General features: G+C 40.0%; 2 long non-coding RNA genes across 3 annotated transcripts in view; one reads left to right on the top strand and one right to left on the bottom strand.

Annotated features, from left to right (window-relative positions):
* The window catches only part of LOC138353009 (uncharacterized), a 110,396-nt gene that overhangs the window by 85,703 nt on the left and 669 nt on the right, over positions 1-24,024 (bottom strand). The gene's annotated exons all lie outside the window — the stretch shown is intronic.
* On the top strand, positions 3,140-6,524 carry LOC138353078 (uncharacterized). Of its 2 annotated transcripts, XR_011223027.1 has the most exons (3): positions 3,140-4,314; positions 4,520-5,914; positions 6,272-6,524. It is a non-coding gene; the product is annotated as an uncharacterized lncRNA (long non-coding RNA). The 2 variants fall into 2 exon arrangements; XR_011223026.1 differs by lacking the exon at positions 3,140-4,314 and having other exon boundaries at positions 4,325-5,914.

The following is a 24,024-nucleotide window of genomic DNA, read 5'->3' on the forward strand; positions in this document are numbered from 1 at the left end:
AGGTTTGCTACTCTGTGGGGTATAATTATTTTTATTGGGCCTTTTGCCCGCCAATTGGTAGTTTTCTGCCAACTTGGCCAAATCCCCTATTTTAGAATTTAACTCTATCCTTCCTTTAATGTACTGTGATACGTTCTCTGGCATAACATCTATAAAATGCTCCATTAAAATTAAGTTCCTGAGAGCCTCGTATGTTTCGGATTTCGCCGAGCGAATCCATCTATCAAACAATCGAATTTGATCATTCACAAATTCAGTGAGCGGTTGGTTGTGAGTAGGCCTAAGGTTACGATAAACTTGGCGGTGAGCTTCAGGAGTAATTTCATATGCCCGCAAAATACATTCCCTGACTTTATCATATTCGAAACACTCGTCGTCAGGCATGTTTATAAAAATATCTTGTGCTTTACCCCTAAGTCTTCCCTGTAGGATTTTCACCCACTCTTCCTTTGGCCAGTTCATGGACGTGGCCACTCTCTGAAAATGGTTGAAAAACCTTTCAGGGTCAGACTCGGAAAATTCAGGCAAATTATGCTTTTTCTCATAATGCCTGGGGTTTGAATCCCCGACAGGTGGAGTTCCAGTGGCATTCGCTCTAATTTTAGCCTCCTCGGTTTTGAGTCTTTGCTCCTCTAATTTTATTTTTGCTAACTCTAAAGCTAATTCACTTTCCCTATGAGTTGCACTTTCTGCTTGGCTAGGCTGGCATAAAGGTGTATCACTTGCCAATAGTTGTTCATCAATACAATGTTGTAATATTTCATTCACCAAAGTCCACTTTTTATCTGCGACATTTAATTCTAGGCCAAATTCCTGGCCTAACAATACTAAATTAGACTTTTTAAGTTTCTTTATCTCTACCACTGAAGGCTCCCTTGCCAGGTTCTGCATTTCAGAAGACATCACTAATAATTTTAGCTCCCAGCCAAAGAAAAAATTAAAAAATAAAAATTGGAAAAAAAACAAAAATTTGCACGGCCCCTAACACAAGGCCACACTAACCTTAATCGTGAAGGGATCCAGCTGGGTGTCCAGTCAGTGCAAGAATGTCCTTTGCTAGATGAGCTGGACCCTAGGCTAGCACACAACCGTTCTGCGGAAATAAAAAATTTTAATTTTGGCACTCAAGAATCTAATTTTTTACACTTATAATGTTCCTCCCGGACTGGCCAACCACTTGTTACAACTGATATGAGTGGGGCTTCTATGGGGTACTGGTACTATTCAGGGGTAAAGGTAGTTAGAAGACAAGAGTATCAAATATGGGAGAGCTAAAAGGCCCGGCCCCCAAAATAAACTATCCACAGTAGTAATAACTTGCTACAAGACCATATATGTTAGTCTAAGGGTTGATCACTGCGGTCCCACCTTGGAAGAAGAGATACTCTGTAATTCATGTACTTATTTATTAACCCCTTAACAACCCCCCATATACACTCACACCAATAACAATAATAATAATAACTTTACCACACTATCTTACGTTAAAAGCCTTGGTCCACATAGACAGGATACAAGGTTTACACTAATAACAAGCTAGGGTAAAGTACTACTGGATAAGCACTGAAGCTGGATGCAGCTTAGGGTAGTGAGACCATGTGGTACCCTAATACAAAACACAACTCTTAGGGTAAACAAAACACTGGCAAATACTAACCCCAGGTCTCACCAATAGTTACTACCAGAGTAGGTACACTTACTGATGCCCCGTACTTAGCTTAAGGATACAGGAACTTCAGGTAAGGGAAATAAGTAAGAGGAGAAGGGAGAAGAGTAGGGATACAGCCACAGAGTAGGTCTTATCCGCACGACACCAGCCAGAGAAGACCGAGCTAGCCACCAGCTGCCTCCCTCATGTCGTGGTGCCGGGAGGAGCCTAATTGATCGTGCAGCTAAGCACATTAAAGATCTTCCCCTATGCAACGTATTGTTACTTTATGAATGATTAGAAAGTATTAGTAAGCAAAGTTGGTGCCTATGTTATTATTTAATAATCAACCCCCAGCTCAGTCTTTAAATGCTCTTTGAGAAACAATAATAGTCTTACGTCTGGCAGGGAAGATACAAACAATTGCTATTCTAGATGCCCAACTGTACTACCAGGAAGTTTAATAGCTCAATTTTGACCTCTGGTTTCCACTGGAGAACCCAGGGTCGTAACAGCAGTATTCGCGGGCCCTTATTTTAGCTTCACGTCTCCTGGCCCTGCATTTTTGCCTAGTTTCATCGGTAGTTACAGTAGTTTATGCTTAGCTATTGCAGTTTAGTTTCCTCAGTGGTTACAGTATTTACGCTTGGCTCTTGCAGTTTATTCACGATACTTATTTGGTTATATTTATGTTATGCTTCACCTCCGTTCTCTTAATGTAAAAATGGTTATATATGCACGCCGATTGTATACCCTTATTTTGTACCTGCAGATATCACGTGCCATGCCTTGCCCCTATTCAGGTGACCTGGACAGGGGGGTGGCCCCCACGTTGCCTGGGGCACGGTACACTCCAGCAGATGGCGGCGTCGAAGCGTTGTCAGGAACGTCGTATATTTAATGATATCCCGTTCTTTGCCTTCCTAAGACAATGTAAATTAAGATTTTCACACACTTTATATGGAAGGTTTCTTATTTTGTACTTGCAGACATCTCGCGACATGCCTTGCCCTTCCTCTTAATTACGTTCTACATTTCAGCACTAACATGCCTCCTGCTTTCAGATTACCACGGATTCCTTTTCCCAAACAGCCTACCTTAATTTACTCCGACAGTTGATGCTTTGCTCATGTCGCATGTTTAATTTTGCGTTGCTGTGTTCAGTATGTTTGTTCATTTTTCCTTGCCTTACGTCATTAAATCCTTGTAAATATTTATTGTATGTATGTACCTTACCTAAATAAAATTGTATTGTATTGTATTGTATTGTATTAAGTAAAGTCAGCCAGGATGTGCTATTTGCAGAGTTACTAATTAAATTATTAAGTAAAGTCAGCCAGGATGTGCTATTTGCAGAGTTACTAAGTAATTATTAAGTAGAGTCAGCCAGGATGTGCTATTTGCAGAGTTACTAATTACTAATTACTAGTCTTTTGCTGGGTTACTTTTATGTTTCTCCCCTTCCTGTCTAGGTATGTTTAGGTATGGCTAGCGGTGCGCGAGCCGCGGCTTATCGGTTGCCCCTTCCCCCTGGTTCCCTGTTTACTCTGTCTTGCCCTCTTACTTCCGCATTCTTCCATCCCATTCTACGATTGTCGCCTCTCGCTTTTGGGCCTATGTCCTTTCTCAGACTGGGTTGTGTGCCGTCCAGCGCGCCTCGGCGACGTTATCTTCTCTTCGGCCCTCTGTCATTCCCCCCCCCCCCCCCAGCCGTGCGGGCTCGCCTGTGGGAAACGTCCCCTTGGTTCCTCCTACGTCTGCTTATCTATTAAATTTGTTATTGTTGGACTCGCAATTATGATTTGTATTTATTACAAAATTTTTTTCCCGCAATTTACACTTTGCTTAAGTTTCACGTTCAATTTGTTATATTAAGGGACTTTCAATTAGGATTTGTATTAATCTATTGCTTTGCCTCTGTGCCATTAAGTTAATTTCAGCTAGGATACGCTAGTTGCAGTGCATTCGGGTGGGGTCCCCCCCCCCACATTTTTTCCTCCGGTTATTTCGTCCTATTACACTCGTTTCCCTCATTATATATTCTAAATATTGCGCATTATATTTGACCACCCTTTCTTCATCGTATCGACAGTACATTAAGATACATTTGGAATGCTACCGAGTTTAGCATGGCCGCGCACGGTGTCATGCAAAAACTGGCCATTCGTCCTTCCTTTCGGCAAGCTCAAGCCAGTCAGTTAGCATGATGACGGCCAGCATGTTGTTGGCCAGCAGCAGACAGCATGTTGTTGGCCAGCAGCAGCCAGCATGCTGTTGGCCATACGGTCGCTAACGTTCTTTGGCCATCCGGCCTTCTGGGCTATTTTACTCTTCTTGTTCCTTCGGCATTGTTGTTTCCTACTACGTAATAGTATTCTATTTAATTTTACCTCATCTATCATTAGGTTAGGGGCCTTACCTCCAACCGCTATTCCTTCCCCTGCGCTCTGCCCGCTTGGCGCACAACGCCGGCTACTTCTGTTCCCTTTTTTCGCAGCCACGACAAGCCGGAACCTCCCCCCCTCCTCACCCTACTGCGGCGAGGAAGAGAACGCGAGCTGGATATTCCTCTGATCACCATTACAACGCACGCAGCGGTGCCGGGATGCAGCCGCCCAGGGCCTACGTTAATACTATTATCTTCCCTTTATTTGCTGGGCTATATGGTAGTATTAATATTATTCCGTATCGTTACTGTCATTCCAGTATTTTTTTATTAAAAATATAAATTGTTATTATGGTTTGGCGTTGCTTTCTTAATTTCTTCCATTCTGCGGCACTTGCCGTCATCGGTTATTTACGATATTACATTGTATTCTTCATTGTACGATTATTTACGACATTGTATTCTTATTATTATCCTTATTACAGTTACTGAATGGCAGTTCCCTGCCGTCGATTTCACTTTGCTCCTGTTCTAAAGATGTAGCCGAAGTTCACGGCGTACTAGCTGCGGCTCGCAGACGCTCATTGACAACACAAGACTACACTCAGCGGCCACTTAAGGCAGACTCCTTGGCTTCTATCCAGCCCAATCACCCGTCTGGAGGCAGAGATGGGATAGAGACCAAGGGTAATGTTCCCCGCTCACATTCTACATCCGCTTAGGACACAAGCATGTTATAGATTTGGCTTTAAGAATTGGTTCTTATTCCATTTTATTGTTTATGTATATGTTGCTTAGTTGTATATACCCGTTCTTGGTATAGGTATTGTTTATATTCAAGATTTATAGTGTTTCGTATTACCCCTGTTATAGTTGCTTTGTGCTTCGATCCTTGCTGTTCTCCTACTGGCTTTCTCCCACCTTTGCTCTTAGCAAAGGTACTTCCCCCTTCCGTTTGCTGGAAGATTCTTAGAATTGTTAGCCCCCTTCATTGCTACAGTATAATTATTCGGAAAACTCTTTATTCATCCAGGATTGTTAATTAAGGATTCTCTTAATTCCTGCTGCCGGGCTCCCTCCCCCCGTTTTTCGTTTCCGTATTGATTCAGCTAGGGTTTCCCTCTCGTCTGTGCTCTTGCCTGTCACGATAACACTGCATGCCGCTTCTGCCCACCCTTACTGCCTTATATCTTTCAGCCCGGGGGAGGTGAGCTACGCGACAAAAAATCGACGCACGCTCCGACTGGACCAGGTATCGCTTACATGGTCAGGAATCAACACTCTTCGGATCCTACAAGCACAGATCCTACAAGCGCTCCTGTCACCAGGCGAGATTTCTCCAGGATCCTACGCGCTGCCCTCTCGGCGCTAGGCTTGCCTCCAGATGACTACGCCCCGCACCCAGCTGTCTCGGGACGGGCTCGCCACATCAGAAATAATGGCAGACGGCAGGCGGAAGAGTAGTGCTCTCACATCCTACGTCAGACGGGACGTTGTTGCTCTGCCACTTTGAGTGCCTCACGCGGCCAGCTGGCACTCGCCCTTCGGGGGGGGGGGGGTCCGGCCGCTGGCCTGCGGTGGGGGTGCAGCGCCGGTCCCCAAGTGTCCCGCTGTCCGCAGCTAATACTTTGCCCAGTCTAGGTGCTAGTAAGCCCTACTTGTAGTCACACCCCTTTCTCCTTATTCATTAGGTCTTTTGCGGCCTCTTGGCCGGGTACATTACGTGTTATGTGGTCTCTCACTTATTAGTTATTCTTTGTGTCCTGCCTGTTATATCCTAGTGTTATATAATTACTACACATTTGCACTCGGCCTTAATTCTAGTACCAGTTAACCTTTAGGTTTCTGCAGAATTAGTTTCCATGTCACTATAGGCTAAGGTAGCAGTCTCCGTGGTGTAGTGGTAAGACACTCGCCTGGCGTTCCGCGAGCGCTATGTCATGGGTTCATATCCTGGCCGGGGAGGATTTACTAGGCGCAATTCCTTAACTGTAGCCTCTGTTTAACGCAACAGTAAAATGTGTACTTGGATGAAAAAACGATTCTTCGCGGCAGGGGATCGTATTCCAGGGACCATAGGATTAAGGACTTGCCCGAAACGCTACGCGTACTAGTGACTGTACAAGAATGTAACAACTCTTGTATATATCTCAAAAAAAAAAAAAAAAAAAAAAAAAAAAAAAAAAAAAAAAAAAAAAAAAAAAAAAAAAAAAAAAAAAAAAAAAAAAAAAAAAAAGGTCTCATACTTACTACGGGTGTACCTTTTAAGTTAAATCTAGTCCTCGGACTTGGAATTGTTACTGTTAATTCTTACTTTATATATTTACTTTATATATTTTAATATAAACGTTATATATTTACTTACTTTATATATTTGAAACTTTATATATTTACATGTTCAATATTAAGTTTAATATAATATAAACTTTGTTATAAGTCTATAATATAAACCGTGTTTAATATAAACTTTATATATTTACTTACTTTATATATTTACATGTTCTGCAGAATTTAATCTTCAATAAATTTAAAGCCCCATACTGCCAGTATCTTTCTCCCCTGATTAGAAAATGGTCACTGCAAGATCGCAAGCGGGGATATTTCTGATGGGGGAGAAAGAAACATTTGCGCAGCGCGTCCCGCGGCGTTGCGCGGGCAGTCTGGGGCCGTATAAATACGGGCGCACAGAGGGGCTCTGCCCTCACTCCGCCTGCCCTCGCAAAGCCCACCCACCTCCCCTTTGCAAGCGGCTGTCTTTGTACCCCCATCATGCTTTGCACAGTTGTCCCCTTTTCTCCCCACTGCATGTGGGAAGGGGGGTGCAGCGCCGGTCCCCAAGTGTCCCGCTGTCCGCAGCTAATACTTTGCCCAGTCTAGGTGCTAGTAAGCCCTACTTGTATTCACACCCCCTTCTCCTTATTCATTAGGTCTTTTACGGCCTCTTGGCCGGGTACATTACGTGTTATGTGGTCTCTCACTTATTAGTTATTCTTTGTGTCCTGCCTGTTATATCCTAGTGTTATATAATTACTACACATTTGCACTCGGCCTTAATTCTAGTACCAGTTAACCTTTAGGTTTCTGCAGAATTAGTTTCCATGTCACTATAGGCTAAGGTCTCATACTTACTACGGGTGTACCTTTTAAGTTAAATCTAGTCCTCGGACTTGGAATTGTTACTGTTAATTCTTACTTTATATATTTACTTTATATATTTTAATATAAACGTTATATATTTACTTACTTTATATATTTGAAACTTTATATATTTACATGTTCAATATTAAGTTTAATATAATATAAACTTTCTTATAAGTCTATAATATAAACCGTGTTTAATATAAACTTTATATATTTACTTACTTTATATATTTGAAACTTTATATATTTACATGTTCTGCAGAATTTAATCTTCAATAAATTTAAAGCCCCATACTGCCAGTATCTTTCTCCCCCTGATCAGAAAGTTATTATTCTGATAGCAGATTTTTGCTGTGTGATGATGGGCTTAAGGTGGTTTGCAGTGGTAGACCCCCATGCACAGATACCATAATACCAGGGCAGCATACTTGGCCCTCTCCTCTTTCTCATCTACATTAATGACCTTCCAAATGCCTCCCAACACCTCAAACCAATCCTATTTGCTGACGACACAACCTTCATTTACTCCAGTCCTGATCCCCTTGCTCTAAATGCCACAGTAAATACTGAGCTAAATAAAGTCCATCTGTGGCTAACTGCCAACAAACTCACCCTTAACATTGACAAAACTTTCTATATTCTGTTTGGCAATAAATCCTCTAATCAAATAAATCTCAAAATAAACAATACCCAGATTTGTAACAAATTAGATGGCAAATTCCTTGGCATTCTCATCGACCACAAGCTGAATTTCCAGGGACACATTCTAAACATATCAAAAAAAGTTTCAAAAACTGTGGGCATTCTTTCTAAGATCAGATATTATGTACCACGCCCTGCCCTGGTGACTCTCTATTACTCCCTTATCTATCCATATCTCAACTATGGTATTTGTGCTTGGGGCTCTACTACCCAAAATCACTTACGTCCTCTATTTACTCAACACAAAGCTGCTATTAGGACAATATCCAATTCTGGCCCCAGACATCACTCGGTACCCCTATTCAAATCCCTGAATATGTTAGACATTAAGTCACTGCACATTCTCTCATGTGTACTATACATATACAAAACGCTAAATTGTGATGCCAATCCTGATCTCAAAAGCTTCATAGAAGGTTGTAACAGAACCCATGAGCACCACACCAGAAATAAATACAGTTTTGATATTCCTAGAGTACGACTTAATCAAACCAGAAATGCTCTACAAATCAAGGGGCCCAGGATGTGGAATGACCTTCCCAACCATGTTAAAGACAGTACCTCTCTCAACCAGTTTAAGTTAAAAACGAAGCTATACCTAATAAATTCCCTGTAACCTACCTTACCTCTCTATTGTCAACCCATGTATGTTTTTTGTTTTTGTTTTTTGTTTTACAATTCAACGCTGTTTTAATGTAATTTTCTGTAATAATTTGTAATTGTATTTGTGCTGTTTTTTCAACAATGTTCCCCCCTCTTTTACCTCTATTTTTATTTGTACTCAACGCATTTTTTTCTTTTTACCCATTAGTTTTAAGCTTTAGTCAGTAGTGTTTTTTCCTGCCCGAAACGCTTTGCGTAATAGTGGCTTTAGGCATTGTATGTACTAGCTCTTATCTATAAATATCCTCTTATCTATCCGAGGCCTTGCCCTTGACTACATCCGATCCTATCTTAGTGACAGACACCAATATGTAACCATCAATGATACAACTTCTTCCACTCTACCAATTACCGTTGGAGTGCCACAGGGCAGCATCTTAGGACCTCTTCTATTTCTTATATATATAAACGATCTGCCTAATGTCTCTAATATTCTCAAACCTATATTGTTTGCTGACGATACTACCCTTATCTACTCAAACCTCAACCCACATACACTAAATAATGTTGTGAATAATGAATTAAAAAAAGTCCACTTATGGATGTCAACGAACAAACTAACATTAAACATCGAAAAGACTTACTACATCTTATTTGGAAGCAAATCATCAAATGCAATTCAGCTACAGATAGACAACATTAACATCAGTAATAAAAATGATGGCAAGTTTCTTGGCCTATTCCTAGACAAGAGACTCAACTTCAGCACCCACATTCAACACATAACTAAGAAAGTCTCTAAGACAGTTGGTATACTCTCCAAAATCAGATATTATGTTCCTAACTCTGCTCTCCTCTCACTATATTATGCACTAATCTACCCCTATCTTAATTATGGTATCTGTGCATGGGGGTCTACCACTGCAAACCACCTTAAGCCCATCATCACACAGCAAAAATCTGCTATCAGAATAATAACTAACTCTGCTTTCAGACAACACTCAGCTCCCTTGTTTAAATCTCTAAACTTGCTAAATATTAACTCCCTCCACACATTCTCTTGTGTCAACTACATTTACAAAACCCTGTTCTTAAATGCAAACCATGCTCTGAAACTCTCCCTGGACAGATGTAATAGGACCCATTATCACCACACCAGAAATAAATATCTCTTTGATATCCCCAGGGTCAAACTTAATCTGTGTAAACACTCTATGCAAATTAAGGGACCTAGTCTATGGAACTCACTCCCTAGTGAATTGAAAAACTGTAAAACTTTTGCCTTATTTAAAAGCAAAACCAAAAAGTACCTAACTTCATCTATTTAGTTTCCTACACTGAGCTTTAAATTTGCTCTGTACCTAGTGGTACCCAATCTCCTAATTTTTATGTAATATCAAACAACCTTATCATTGTGTTCATTGCTGTCTTCTTTTATGTGCTAGCCATATGCTGTATTGTGACTACCAATTTTTGTCAACTACCATTCAAGCTGTCATTGCAATCAATCTTATATTGTTTCTGCTGTATTGTGCCTACCAATTTGTTGTCAACTACCATTTTAAGCTGTCATTGCAATCAATCATAGCTACCTATGTGCTTTAATATACTGTACCTATAATTTTCTCTCATCTTTTTTTTTTTTCATTCCATGTAATCTGTTATCATTTTTTTGTCTATAAATTTTGCAAGTATTTACCTCCTTAAAATTTTCTTAGATTAAGGACCTGCCCGAAACGCTGCGCGTGCTAGTGGCTTTACAAGACTGTAATTACCATAATTGTATCCTCACATTCCTTATGTACATTCTTGTATATGCATAAATAAATAAATAAATAAATAAAGCCAACAAACTTTGTAAAATCTCTTTATGTATGTACCTTTGCCTAAATAAAAATTATTATTATTATTATTATTAATTAAGATAGGGGTAGATTAGTGCATAATATAGTGAGAGGAGAGCAGAGTTAGGAACATAATATCCGATTTTGGAGAGTATACCAACTGTCTTAGAGACTTTCTTAGTTATGTGTTGAATGTGGGTGCTGAAGTTGAGTCTCTTGTCTAGGAATAGGCCAAGAAACTTGCCATCATTTTTATTACTGATGTTAATGTTGTCTATCTGTAGCTGAATTGCATTTGATGATTTGCTTCCAAATAAGATGTAGTAAGTCTTTTCGATGTTTAATGTTAGTTTGTTCGTTGACATCCATAAGTGGACTTTTTTTAATTCATTATTCACAACATTATTTAGTGTATGTGGGTTGAGGTTTGAGTAGATAAGGGTAGTATCGTCAGCAAACAATATAGGTTTGAGAATATTAGAGACATTAGGCAGATCGTTTATATATATAAGAAATAGAAGAGGTCCTAAGATACTGCCCTGTGGCACTCCAACGGTAATTGGTAGAGTGGAAGAAGTTGTATCATTGATGGTTACATATTGGTGTCTGTCACTAAGATAGGATCGGATGTAGTCAAGGGCAAGGCCTCGGATTCCATAATGCTGGAGTTTAAGTAAGAGGTAGTTGTGAATAACAGTATCAAAGGCTTTTCTTAGGACAATGAAGAGTCCAATCGGAAACTCATTTTTGTCAAGGGCTGAGTAGATAATGTCAAGGAGACTAATGATTGCATCATTGGTGCTCTTTTGGGACCGGAAGCCAAACTGGCTGGGGCTGAGTATGTCGAATTTTACGAGGTAGGAATAAAGCTGTTTGTAAATAATTTTTTCAAATATTTTTGATAGAATGGGTAGATTTGATATTGGTCTATAATTGTTTATGTCCGCCGGATTGCCTCCTTTATGGACTGGCGTTACTCTTGCTTTTTTGAGGATATCAGGGAAGGTGTGATACTCTATAGATTTGTTGAACAGTAGTGCTATGGGTGGGGCAAGGGCATGGGAGGCTCTCTTGTACACAATGGACGGAATTTCACTGGTGTTCCCTGCCTTGGTTTTTAGAGAATGTATGATGGACACAACATCTGCCGGGCTGATTGGTGAAAGGAGAAGAGAGTTTGGATAGCTGCCTGAGAGATATGTGTTAATATGTGTCTGAGTCTGTGGGATTTTACTGGCAAGATTAGCACCAACCGATGAAAAGAAACTATTAAATTCATTTGCCATTTCTAAGTCAGTTGACGGTATACCCCCATCCTTGTAGAGTTTTATTTGGTTATGTGAGTGTTGTTTAGTTCCTAGGATACTAGAGATAGTTTTCCAAGTGCTTTTCATGTTGCCTTTTGCTTCATTGAATCTATTCACATAATATGCAAGTTTTGCCTTTCTTATGATACTGGTAAGCATTGATGAGTACCTTTTAGCTACTTCCTTTGAAACTAGGCCAATCCTAACTTTCTTTTCATATTCATGTTTCTTGTTTATTGAGTTGAGAATGCCACTTGTGAGCCATGGATTGTTTAATCTTTTGTCAGTTACTTGCTTGGTAAGAAGGGGACAATGAAGGTTGTAGAGGCTTAGAGTTTTGGAGATGAAGAGGTTAGCTAATGAATTTATATCATGGGTATTATTGAATTCAGAATCCCAGTTAATATTGTAAAGTGCCTCTGTAAGATTGTCTAAAGCTGATTCACTGTGTAGCCTAAATGAAAGTTTCTTGCTTTTTGGTGGTGTTATGTTCATGTTCGCTATGAGAAAGGTAGGATAGTGGTCAGTTGTTCTGTCGTAGATTATACCAGATACAAGGGGAGCTGTTATGTTTGTCCATATGTGGTCCAAGGTAGTGGCTGATGATTGAGTGACTCGGGTAGGTTTGGTGATTGTGGGGATTAGCATACAGGAGTTCATGCTGTTAAGGAAATAGTCAACTTGAGAGCAATTTTGTTGACCCAGGTCAATATTAAAATCTCCTCCCAGAATGATGTGGTTTTTGTTGAGATTGTTGTTTATAATAAGATTCCTTAGGTTGTCTGAGAAAGAAGCTATGCTAGTATTGGGAAATCTATAGATGGCTCCAATAGTCAAAGAGGATTTAAGGGATTTAATTGTAAACTGAGCAAAAGTATATTCACAGTAGTCATCTCTGTCACTAATAACACTGTTGCAGATAAATGTATCTCGGTAATATATAGCTGTGCCACCACCTTTTTTATTAGGCCTACAGTTATGAATGGCTTTATAACCAGCTAAGTTGTAGAGTTGGGTATAGTCTTTATTTAGCCAAGTTTCTGTTAAAATAATGAACGATAGGTTAGTACCTATTGCTGTGAGTAATGCATTTAAATCGTCAAAATGTTTACCAAGTGATCTAACATTTTGGTTATAAACTGATAGACAGGTGCTATTTTGAAGTTTGTTTTTAGACTGGTGTGCTGTGAAATACTTGCAATAATGATGATCAATGTGCTGGTTGGTATAGATATGAGACAGAAGATTTTGATCAGGATCAATATCAGTGTGCATAGGGATGCAGAGGGATCACGATACAAGATACACGATAAAGCAAAACACAAGAATAAAAGCAAATACAATGAAATAGTAACAATTTAGAAGTAAAATAAAGATCCAATAGATAGCCAGGGAGGACACAGAAGTTACATAAAATAAAAAACAAAAAATCAGTAGAGACTGACAATATAAATGTAAAATAAAAAAAAATAAGAAAAATAATAATCATAAAAAAAATGATCTTTAAGATAATTAGCTTAGTAATGGTTAATTAACAGGGTAATAAAAAGCCCTAGGTTTAGTGACAAGGGGATTAACTAAGAACAAATAATTAAGAGTATAAAACAGGCAAAGATGACAAACAAACAAAAATAAAAAAATAAAAATAAAAATAAAAACCTTTGGAAAGGAAAGGCAGAGCTTAAGTACACTTTGGTTGTATGTGAGACTACAAATTATGTTCTGGTTATTCAGCTGATATCCCACAGTCATCCAGGAAAGAAGTGAGGTGTGCTTCAGTGGTTATGACATAAGTTTTTCCAGAGTCAGTCTTCCTAGCTATTATTTTACCATCGCGCACAAAACAATGTTTAATAGCAGTGGATCTATTGCGAATTCCACGTAGTTTAAATAAGAGATTTTGTCTGAATCTGGTAAGACATTCGTTCACATAAACATTGGATTTCATAGCGACTGCAGTAGTGATAAGGTCTGACTTGCGGGAGCAGCTATCTAACTTCACCCTTATCTTTCTGTTGTTTGTACCAGATGATTTGGTACCCACTCTATAAGCTGACTTAATGTCTCTTGCTTCGATTGAATAATTCAACTTAGTACGCAATTCCTGGATCACGATGGCAGTACAGTCTTCTCTGTCAGTTTCATGGGGAAAATCCTGCGATGAGATGATGACAGAATCAAGGAGCTTAAGTTGGTCTGATTCGTCTTGGGTTGCAGTGTGTTGCTGTTGTAGGGAGTTAAAATGGTTCTCTAACTTTTGTAGCATCTCTTCTTGCTACATAATCAAACCTACATCAGCAGATTCCCAGAGGTACTTGTAGCGGAGCCTAAGCCTAGCAGTGGTAACATCCAGAAGTCTGCGAACATTATTGGATGACCCATAGACGTGCGGTTCTTCCTGCATAAAAGAATGATGATAGATGGAGTAACTGGTGTGAATTTCACTTTGCCTCAAGTCTCCGAAATTTAGTTGATGTTCCTGGGATATTGCTGCCCTCAGGCTGCTCAAAGGCAGTCCAAGTTGGTAATCAATTCCCTCTTTACGAGCAAAAGTCTTGGCCAACTCATGAGTTCTATCATGCATTCGGAGACCAATATGGGAAGGAATCCACAGGAGACAAACTCTGACTCCATCATTGATTATTTCATTATATCTGTGTCTAGCTTCAGAAATAAGAACACTGTTTTTCCCAAAAACGGTGGGTTTTCTGAGGGAAGAGAACGTATGTCTGGAAGCTGACTTTAACCGCCCCAAGCTGCGCGCGCAACGAGCCGAGGTTATATAAACACGGGCGCAGACGGCGTGGCCCTCTTCCCGACAAGCCAGCAGCTGCTCTTACAAGACGAAGATCCTGCTGCTTCCCAGGCCGCTGGTTTATCCAGACGTTTTTGTCTGCCCAATGTAGCCAGGAAAGTTGTCATAGCCACTGCCGTCTTAGCTGAATGCGTTCAGGGGCTGCTCTCCAGCCAACCAATTTTTTACCAATTTTTGTCCACTACCATTCAAGCTGTCATTGCAATCAATCTTATATTGTTTCTGCTGTATTGTGCCTACCAATTTGTTGTCAACTACCATTTTAAGCTGTCATTGCAATCAATCATAGCTACCTATGTGCTTTAATATACTGTACCTATAATTTTCTCTCATCTTTTTTTTTTTTCATTCCATGTAATCTGTTATCATTTTTTTGTTTATAAATTTTCAAGTATTTACCTCCTTAAAAATTTCTTAGATTAAGGACCTGCCCGAAACGCTGCGCGTGCTAGTGGCTTTACAAGACTGTAATTACCATAATTGTATCCTCACATTCCTTATGTACATTCTTGTATATGCATAAATAAATAAATAAATAAATAAATAAATAAAACGTTCTTCCTGTGATGAGTTAAGCCGGCGATGTTATTCAGGTATTATATTTATATTGGTCATATAAATATGTGGCCTTCCAGGCCGCTGGTTTATCCAGACGTGTTGTCTGCCCGGTGTAGCCCGGAAGTCACAGCGGCCCCCCAGGCCGCTGGTTTATCCAGACGTGTTGTCTGCCCGGTGTAGCCCGGAATATACTGCGGCCTCCCAGGCCGCTGGTTTCTCCAGACGTTTTGTCTGCCCAATGTAGCCAGGAAGGTTGTCATAGCCGCTGCCGTCTTCGCTGCCTGCGTTCGGGGGTTCATGTCCAGCTGACGTTCTTCCTGTGATGAGTTAAGCCGGCGATGTTATTCAGGTATCTTATTTACATTGGTCATATAAATATGCGGCCTTCCAGGCCGCTGGTTTATCCAGACATGTTCTCTGCCCGGAAGTCACAGTGGCCCCCCAGGCCACTGGTTTATCTAGACGTTTTGTCTGCCCGGTGTAGCCCGGAAGGTTTTCACAGCCACCGACGTCTTAGCTGCCTTCGTTCAGGGGTTGATGTCCGGCCGATGTTCTTCCTGCGACGTGTCACTGTGTTCTAGCGGCCGATGCTCGGTTGGGTCTGTTGCAGCTGGTCCAGCCGTCTGCCCTAGCGTCCGAGCCGCCACTCTTCCTACGTTGTTGCTCAATTTTGGTGTCCAGCTGCTGCAGCTGTTGGTGTTCCGGCTGCTGACATTCCCGGCAGTCGGTGTTCTAGCTGCTGTGGGTACAGCTGTTGCTGTCCCAGCTTGCTGCTGTTCAGGTGGAACATGGTCCAGCTGCTGGCGTTCCAGCGGTTGTTGGACCAGCTCCCATGCTACTGCTGAAGTTGTTCCTGATGTTCCTTTTGAAGTGGTCCCAACTGATAATGCCCATCCTACTGCATTCCAGCTCCCAAGGGCCCAGCTGCCGACACGCCAGCCCCCGAAGTTCCAGCAGAAGCGTTCCAGCCGACGTTGTGCCTATTAGCACTCCTTTCAGTTTAATGTATTTGATTTGTAACGGTTCTATTGTTATGTAAAGTATGGTGACAAATAAACACAGACACTAAGATACTATATATATATTTGGTCGAATATACAGAAGTACACAGGTGATACGTTGGTGTGAGTTGAGCGCACTGAGCGTTGGTACAGTATCTCGCAAGTGTCTGCTCTAGACCACTCTTGAAAGTAGACTCTGGTTAATGTTTGATTGATTGATGAAGATTAAGCCACCCAAAAGGTGGCACGGGCATGAATAGCCCGTAAGTGGTGGCCCTTTTGAGCCATTACCAGTATCAAGAGCTGATACTGGAGATCTGTGGAGGTGCGAATGCACCCTGCATGACGGGAGATGTCTCCTTTGTGAATGTGTTAAGATGAAGATGAAGCCACCCAAAAGGTGGCACGGGCATGAATAGCCCGTAAGTGGTGGCCCTTTTGAGCCATTACCAGTATCAAGAGCTGATACTGGAGATCTGTGGAGGTGCGAATGCACCCTGCATGACGGGAGATGTCTCCTTTGTGAATGTGTTAAGATGAAGATGAAGCCACCCAAGAGGTGGCACGGGCATGAATAGCCTGTAAGTGGTGGCCCTTTTGAGCCATTACCAGTATCAAGAGCTGATACTGGAGATCTGTGGAGGTGCGACTGCACCCTGCGTGACGGGAGATGTCTCCCGGACCAAATGGTGACCAAATGGAGTGGTTAATGTTTGATTGATTGATGAAGATTAAGCCACCCAAGAGGTGGCACGGGCATGAATAGCCCGTAAGTGGTGGCCCTTTTGAGCCATTACCAGTATCAAGAGCTGATACTGGAGATCTGTGGAGGCGCGACTGCACCCTGCGTGACGGGAGATGTCTCCCGGACCAAGTGGTGACCAGATGGTGGTTAATGTTTGCTATCCTGCTGCTTATATGCCCGGGCAACGCCTCACCGTGTTGTCTGGGCAACGCCTCACCTCATTCATCTCCAAAGGTTGACAGGAATATTAACAAAGCATTTGGAGCGAGTATATTATTGGGATAATCTACTCGCTACAGAACTCCCCCTCCCAGGGGATGAAAGGAAAAATACTTGATCAAGGAACTTAGCTGGTCGGTGAATTGTATGCCCTGCTCGCGTCACATAACCATCAAAGTTAACTTCCTCCTCTTTGCTGATGTCATCTAACTGGGGTCGTAGGGTGGGAGGTCGCACAGGATCGTCCGTCGTCGTAGGATCAGGTTGTGGTGCGGCTGGTAACTGGGGTCGTAGGGTGGGAGGCCGTACAGGATCGTCCATTGTCGTAGGTGGCGGCGCTGCTGGTAACTGTGGTCGAAAAGTGAACTGCGTAGTCGGCGGATGTGTCTCTGGATTTAGCAGTGTCGCAGACGTTTGAGACGAAGCCTGGAGCAGAGCAGAGAGCTGAGTGAGGCCGGAGTCGTGGAGCTCTGTGGGAGAGCGTGGCGGCTCGATTGAGAATTGTGAGTGTCTAAACTCGGGGAGCGAGAGCGTGGCGGCTCGATGCGGTCGTAGTCTGCTGTCTGCTCTGTGTCGAAGCTGTAGCGTCTTGGGTTGATTAGGACTGTACACGCCGAGTACTACATTGTTGACTGTGGAAATTGTAGTCTGGTACCAAAAGATGTAGGCAGTGTGTGGACAAGCTCGGTGTAGCAGGAGAGAAGAATGTGCATAATTGTTGCGTCCTTGGGTCGCTGGTGGAGCATTTAGATCCGGGGCGGATGAGCTCGGGCACCAGGTCATTAGGAGGTAATGTAGGCACGTAGTTAGGACAACGAGGTAATCACATCTAGAGCTGAATTGTCCTGAAGGCGACGAAGTGTCGGAAACGCAAGCTGTAAGTCCTGTACTGCGCAAAGGGCTTGAGTCGGCCGAGTATCAAAATGTAGTGAACGTGTAGATGAATCTGATGACAGAGCAGCTGTCGTGGGCGTAGGACAAGCAGTGCCCTGGCAGCGACGGAGAGTCGGCAGGACAAGCTGTAGATCCAACATGATGTAATCATTGATGAGGCTGTCAGATGAGTGAGTAACGATCGTGGAGCAGCAAGCCGTAGTAGATGAAAATGCAGAGATGGACGCGATGAAAATCATAGCTGTGGCGAGGGTGTTGGCAGTGTTCCATCACAGCAAACAGTAGCAGTAGAGGTCCAGTGAGAGTCCATGTTGTAGTCGATCGTGGCTGGGTATCGTCGAAACTCTCTGGGGTCACCAATGTAACGGTTCTATTGTTACGTAAAGTATGGTGACAAATAAACACAGACACTAAGATACTATATATATATTTGGTCGAATATACAGAAGTACACAGGTGATACGTTGGTGTGAGTTGAGCGCACTGAGCGTTGGTACAGTATCTCGCAAGTGTCTGCTCTAGACCACACTTGAAAGTAGACTCTGGTTAATGTTTGCTATCCTGCTGCTTATATGCCCGGGCAACGCCTCACCGTGTTGTCCGGGCAACGCCTCACCTCATTCATCTCCAAAGGTTGACAGGAATATTAACAAAGCATTTGGAGCGAGTATATTATTGGGATAATCTACTCGCTACAGATTGTAATTTATTTCAGCTTCATGCATTAATCCTGTTTTTCTCTAAAGAGTTACATTCCAGCATTATTTTGAGCATGTTTTGTTTTGCAGTCGCACTTCCCTTACTGCTGCAGTTTCCCCCTTGGCCCGTTGCCGCTAATTTTGTATCTTCGGCAGCGGCCGAAGATACTCTCCATTCCCTTGTTGGCTCCCAGGTTCTATATGGTCCCTAATTGTCTTGCAGTTGGACTTCTATTTATAACCGAAGTTTTCCCTGGTGGCCAGTTGCCACTACTTATTTATCTTTGGCAGATGTTGATGCACCAGTTGCCTATGTCCAGCTGCTGGTGTTCAGAGGCAGGACTTTACAGTTTACATTTGGCAACTGTTGTTTGTTAAACCCTTATTTTGCCCTTGTTGACCACTAGTGTTCGTGTTGTGCATGCTACGTTATTGTTGGTTTGTTAAGATTAGGGTTTCTCTGCTTACTTCCTCCTCCCCAGTGTGGGACATTTACTTATTTATCTATTATTAAATATGACCGAAAAAGTAAGATTAATAATTCTAACACGAATTTTCTCAATCTTTCGTACATTTCTTTTCACTGTTGGAGGTAATTCAAAAATCAATTCTCCAAAATTCATTTTTATTTCTAGTCTGACGCGACACTTGAGCGCGTTTCGTAAAACTTATTACATTTTCAAAGACTTCCCAGCAAACATTTCCATGTTTTTAAAACGTCCTAAAAACCACATTTCATTGTTTTTAGCACGTTTATAATTACGTTTAGAAAATGTTTTTTGAGAACTTTTATATACGACCTTAGAACGTAAATAATTAACATTTCTAAAAACTTTTTTATAATCTTTTAATTACCTACATTAAAACGTTTAGGGTAAATTAGGGTATAATAATTTTTTAATTCATATCTGAAATAGAAAGGGAGAGAAAGAAAGAAAGAAGACATATCTGAGAAAGAAATGGACATCCTATATATGTATGTGTAAATTACAAATAAATAGGGTACAAAAAGATAATTAAAATATTATATTTATTTAATTAAGAATGAGTAATACAACAAAATATATGTAATAGCTCAAAATATATAGACTATATCTAACAGAATATAAAAGTAAAAATTTAAAAATCTATATATGCAATATGTGAACACAATAGATTTCGTGATCAAGCAGCCTGTGATTCATGTCATGCTGAGATCAGTCTGACGTTACAAGCAGTTATTGTTACTTAAAACTAAAACAAGTAAAATTTCCCGAGTATACATATAACATTATAGTTTTTCTATGACTAATAATAAAAATCTATAAATCAAAAGTTTAGGACTAATTAACTAAAAATAAAAATCTACAAGTGAATGTAAACACAGCCAAGTATAATATTCATGTAGAAAGAGAAAGAAAAGATTTTTCTTTCTTTCTTTCAGAGAAAGAAAGAAAGAGAAAAAGAGAAAAAGAAAGAGAAAGAAAGAGAAAGAAAATGAAAAAGAAAGAAAAAGAAAGAAAAAGAAAGAAAAAAAAAGAAAGAGAAAGAAAGAAAATAAGAGAAAGAAAAAGAAAGATAGAAAGAAAAAAGAAAGAGAAAGAGACAAAATATATATTATTCAAGAGAACTTGACAATTAAGCACCTTCAAACAATTTATGATCAAGCAGGCTGTGATTCATGTCATGCTGAGATTAGTCTGACGTCACAAGCAGTTATTGTTACTTAAAACTAAATCAAGTAAAATTTCCTGAGTATACACTATATACTATATAACATAACACTATAGTTTTTCTAGTGGAAATTGTAATTGTAAAGTAAAATCTTAAAGATTAGAACTAATTAACTAAAAATAAAAATTTACAAGTTAATGTTAACACAGTCAAGTATAATATTCATGTTAGCACCATGCAAGAAGAGAGGAGACAGAACAAAATTAAAGCAAGGAGAGAGAAGACAGAACAGAAACAACAGAGAGGGGAGAGAGAACATTGAAGAGAAGGGGAAGAGAAAGACAAGATAAGAAAAAGATACAAGAAAATATACAAGATAAAAATGACGTAAGTGAATACCACAAATGTAAAAAGTAAAGGAAGAGAGAAGCTAGAAGAGACAGAAAACGAGAGATGTTAGAAGAGAGGAGGAAAGGAGAGATAAAAAGAGACAAAAAAACAGGAGAGAAATGTAAAAGAAATTAAAAAAAAAGGGACATTTGTGAGGAGAGAAAATAAAGAGGAGACCAGAGAAGACCATATATCAAGAGTGTGAGGATAAACACTTGTATATTTTTTTAGACATCCTCTGCCTCTTGTTGCCCCTCTTGTATACAAATAGTACTTGCAAGTTTTCCCTGAAAAGATATTACCAAAATTAATATTTAATTATTTGTTTATATAAATTACACACACAAACTTTATATATATATAAAATTTCGTAAACCTCATCCTGTAAACATTCATGTTTCTACATGTTATACAAGCTAAGAGGATGAGGGAAGGGGATGTTCCCTCCATGCTGGATATTATATTTACCAGGAAAGAGGAAGATATATTTATCATTCAGTACCTCCCTCCTTTGGTACCTACCTCCCTTTTCCTCCTTTCAGTACCTCCCTCCTTTTACCCAAGTGACATTGGTCACTTGGGTAAAAGTGACCATGTCTTTTTGGGAATAAAGTATGCAATGCATTATAATCTGGAAGAAAATGAGCTTGAAGCAGTTGAAAAACCTGATTTGTGGAGAGGTCATTATAGGGAACCCAGATATTTCCTTAAGGAATTTGACAAACACTTGCTGTTAGGACATGAAGTAAATGAGATGTATGTCAAGTTTTGTGAAATATATGATAATGGCACAACAAAATTTATACTAAAGCAGAGATGCAGAACTAGGAAAAGGGGATTTGTTCAACAGAAATTGCCCAAACATACAAGCAATACAAAGATGCGAGAAACAACAATAGCAGTACGGAGAGGGGCAGAAAGACTGACTTTCGGTCATATTCAACAACACAAATATACATACACACACACATTATTGGAAAAAATTGGAATTGGAATATTGGAAAAAATAATTAAAACTAAATGGGTAGAACACCTGGAGAGAAATGATATAATTTCTGATCAGGGGGAGAAAGATACTGGCAGTATGGGGCTTTAAATTTATTGAAGATTAAATTCTGCAGAACATGTAAATATATAAAGTTTCAAATATATAAAGTAAGTAAATATATAAAGTTTATATAAAACACGGTTTATATTATAGACTTATAACAAAGTTTATATTATATTAAACTTAATATTGAACATGTAAATATATAAAGTTTCAAATATATAAAGTAAGTAAATATATAACGTTTATATTAAAATATATAAAGTAAATATATAAAGTAAGAATTAACAGTAACAATTCCAAGTCCGAGGACTAGATTTAACTTAAAAGGTACACCCGTAGTAAGTATGAGACCTTAGCCTATAGTGACATGGAAACTAATTCTGCAGAAACCTAAAGGTTAACTGGTACTAGAATTAAGGCCGAGTGCAAATGTGTAGTAATTATATAACACTAGGATATAACAGGCAGGACACAAAGAATAACTAATAAGTGAGAGACCACATAACACGTAATGTACCCGGCCAAGAGGCCGTAAAAGACCTAATGAATAAGGAGAAGGGGGTGTGACTACAAGTAGGGCTTACTAGCACCTAGACTGGGCAAAGTATTAGCTGCGGACAGCGGGACACTTGGGGACCGGCGCTGCACCCCCCTTCCCACATGCAGTGGGGAGAAAAGGGGACAACTGTGCAAAGCATGACGGGGGTACAAAGACAGCCGCTTGCAAAGGGGAGGTGGGTGGGTTTTTGCGAGGGCAGCGGCGGGGGCAGGCGGAGTGAGGGCAGAGCCCCACTGTGCGCCCGTATTTATACGGCCCCTGACTGCCCGCGCAACGCCGCGGGACGCGCTGCGCAAATGTTTCTTTCTCCCCCACCACAAATATCCCCGCTTGCGATCAAGCAGTGACCATTTTCTGATCAGGGGGAGAAAGATAGTGGCAGTATGGGGCTTTAAATTTATTGAAGATTAAATTCTGCAGAACATGTAAATATATAAAGTTTCAAATATATAAAGTAAGTAAATATATAAAGTTTATATTAAACACGGTTTATATTATAGACTTATAACAAAGTTTATATTATATTAAACTTAATATTGAACATGTAAATATATAAAGTTTCAAATATATAAAGTAAGTAAATATATAACGTTTATATTAAAATATATAAAGTAAATATATAAAGTAAGAATTAACAGTAACAATTCCATGTCCGAGGACTAGATTTAACTTAAAAGGTACACCCGTAGTAAGTATGAGACCTTAGCCTATAGTGACATGGAAACTAATTCTGCAGAAACCTAAAGGTTAACTGGTACTAGAATTAAGGCCGAGTGCAAATGTGTAGTAATTATATAACACTAGGATATAACAGGCAGGACACAAAGAATAACTAATAAGTGAGAGACCACATAACACGTAATGTACCCGGCCAAGAGGCCGTAAAAGATCTAATGAATAAGGAGAAGGGGTTGTGACTATAAGTAGGGCTTACTAGCACCTAGACTGCCCTTTGCGAGGGCAGCGGCGGGGGCAGGCGGAGTGAGGGCAGAGCCCCACTGTGCGCCCGTATTTATACGGCCCCAGACTGCCCGCACAACGCCGCGGGATGCGCTGCGCAAATGTTTCTTTCTCCCCCACCAGAAATATCCCCGCTTGCGATCAAGCAGTGACCATTTTCAGACAGACAGTATGGTTTTCGATCTGGGTCTTGAATAGTAGGCTGAGAAGTGAGTTCTGGCTACTAGGTACGACATATATATATATATATATATATATATATATATATATATATATATATATATATATATTTACATACATACATTCACATACATACATACATACATACATACATACATACATACATACATACATACACATACATACATATCGGACAATTAGTAAAAAAAAAAAAATACACAAATTAAAATTTTTACCTTGTACCTAGATCCACCAGGCCTGTTTGGTGCATGTTTCAGTACTTCAGAAATTTGGAAGGTCACATCCTCCTCAACTTGTGGATGTGTGTTGATAGATGATTCTGTAAAATTAAGTTATTTATATAATAATAAATTCAGTATAACAATAATATTCTGTAAAATTAAAAGTAATTTATACATCAATCAGATAAAACTCTCCAGAGATGGTGATACACAACATATAAAGGACAAGTTTCAGAACAAGATATGCATTTAGGAATAAGGTTTTGCACATGTAGGTAGCACATGAGAAAAAAAGTGGAAGGTGATCAAGTTTATATTAACACGTTAATGGCTTTGTTAAGGCTTTGCAAGAATGAAAAAATATTAATAATATAATATCACCGACCAATTAATTGTACGTTGTTTATAAGTCAATTATTTGCATTATT

Source organism: Procambarus clarkii, chromosome 56 (assembly GCF_040958095.1).
Source record: "Procambarus clarkii isolate CNS0578487 chromosome 56, FALCON_Pclarkii_2.0, whole genome shotgun sequence".
NCBI classification, from domain to species: domain Eukaryota; kingdom Metazoa; phylum Arthropoda; class Malacostraca; order Decapoda; family Cambaridae; genus Procambarus; species Procambarus clarkii.